The following is a 2,313-nucleotide window of genomic DNA, read 5'->3' on the forward strand; positions in this document are numbered from 1 at the left end:
TGTGTGTGTGTGTGTGTGTGTGTGTGTGTGTGTGTGTGTGTGTATTCTGTTTTGGACTGGTAGTGTTTGACATTTAAACAGGGAAGTTTCAGGTATCTGTTGAAATGCAGTTAAAGCACAAAGTGGGTTTCAAAGAGCATGTGAAGCTGTGCAGATAACAGAGTCTGCTGCCACTGTGGCATGAAGCTAATTTTATCCAACAAAAGGAAGTGAGAGGCAGCTGGAAGAACAATGAGAGACTGTGACTGAGACTTTACGTGTGACTATGCATCAGACAGTAGCAGCAAACCATGAGGGATCTCTTTACGCTGAAAATAATTAATAAACTTTTGCAAATAAAGGGTTAGTAGGAACTAATTTGGAGAATTACTTGTTTCTTTCTAAAGATCTGGATGGCAATATGTTATTTAGGTTATGTTTTGTTTTGAATATGTGCAGCAAAGAAAGTCTTGTATTTGATTTTAGCTCTATTGTTCAGTCTTTAACTTAGCTTCTGTAACAAGTAACACTCTTACAAATGGACACCAGCTCACCCACCAATATGACACCTTTAGATGTGCAAAAACTAAATAAAAACAGTTAAAAAGGTGGTGTTAGGATGAGCTGAATGAACGTTTACAGTGTACTTGTTACACATAGTAAGATGTGTTTTAATTTAATGAAATCCTGTTTGTTTCTGCATAATTAGCATAATGAACACAGGGTTCCCAAACCTCTCCTGTTTCAAAACTTCAGACTTTTCTAGACTGAAATTTTCAGATTGCCTAATCAATTTTTGTCAAGCAACTTTTGACACCTAAGTAAAAAAATATACACTGTATATGCTGCAGTTGGAAAGCAGGAAATGTCTCTTCTAATAACAATTTAAAAAAAAAAACGAAAGAAATGAAAAAAAGTTTTCTAATGTTTGAGTATCCTTGAACACAACATGCTTCATTGTGTTAAATTATCTTCTGATTCAGGAGTAAATTATAATATTAAAGTGTATGTTTATAGTGGTAGTGTAACATATGGCTCACTAGTTGAGTATACGCATAAAGTATAACTAAAGAATTTGCACAGTACTTCATGTCCATATTTTATATACTAAACCTGAAAGTATTTTGCTGTGAGCTATTTGTTTAAAAAAAGAAAAATACAATTTATTCTTATAAAAAGGGAAGAAAGGTTGCAAACCCAAATGTTTTTTTTAACAATAAAAGCCATTTGTTTTGAAGGGATGTGCTCTTCAGTCAGTACTGTTTGAATAGACAAACTATTGTCCCTCAAACAAACGGCTCCACCACGTGACTCCCCCGCACAGTGTAGGACGTTACACCGTGTTCAATAATAAACAACACAAACAAGAGACAAGGAAACAAAAAAAGTTGTCACTCAGAGTTGCCAAGTGTTACTCAGCAGAGTCAGGATCAGGACTGTAAAGTAACCAAGTACAAACTTTACTTAGGTAGAAATACTGGTTATCCATACTCTACTTGAGTAATTATTTTTCAGACAGTATTTTACTTTTACTCCTAACATTTTCACACAATTATCTGTACTTTATGCTCCTTACAATGTTTTATAAAGAAAAGAAGAAAGTTGTCATTATGGTACTTTTGGCTTGTTTTCATTCTGACTTGATACTGTAAAAAATAAAAACACATCCAGATAAATTGTGCCTCCTGGACAGAGTGAATCTGATTGTAGATGAGTAAATAGAGTATATACCGTTTTGACACCTTACTGGTTTGTACGATCCATCTCACCTGTATGACACACGTCACACTTCTAGTATGAAGATGAAACACTAAGTCTAGTGCATCCCAAAGGTTTTAGCATTAACATTTGAATAAAACATTATAATCATTATGGCCTTTAGAAAAACATTTTTGGTGGGTCACCTCCCACTAACCAACCTCTTTTACTTTTAATACTCGAGTACATTTTATATTAGAAACTTACTTCTGATACTCAAGTACAGTAAACGTCAAATACTTTGACTTTTACTCAACATTCTTAGAGAAGACTTTAAGTTTTACCAACATAATTTTATGGTAAGATACTTAAAGTGTAACTTACCCCCCCTGTGAAAAGATAACTCCGCCCCAAGGCGAAATTTGAAAAATGCATCAAAGTGGGTAGGGGAGGGGGTGTGGGTAGAGGAAGGGGGGTTAGAGAGCGGAGGTGTGGCCAGGACGAGAGAACGTGACAGGCAGCTAGCATTAGCATAATTGATGCTACATGGAATACCACATACCACAGTATTGCAGATAGTTACATCTCTGAACGTCTGAGGTGGAGGATTTTCACCCCACACCAGCACCGGACAGA

At 35.8% G+C, this 2,313-nt stretch overlaps 1 protein-coding gene across 2 annotated transcripts in view; it reads right to left on the reverse strand.

Annotated features, from left to right (window-relative positions):
- slc12a2 (solute carrier family 12 member 2) overlaps positions 1 to 2,313 on the reverse strand; it is a 70,954-nt gene that overhangs the window by 11,374 nt on the left and 57,267 nt on the right. The gene's annotated exons all lie outside the window — the stretch shown is intronic.

This window comes from Austrofundulus limnaeus, unplaced genomic scaffold (genome assembly GCF_001266775.1).
Source record: "Austrofundulus limnaeus strain Quisiro unplaced genomic scaffold, Austrofundulus_limnaeus-1.0 Scaffold123, whole genome shotgun sequence".
Taxonomy (NCBI): domain Eukaryota; kingdom Metazoa; phylum Chordata; class Actinopteri; order Cyprinodontiformes; family Rivulidae; genus Austrofundulus; species Austrofundulus limnaeus.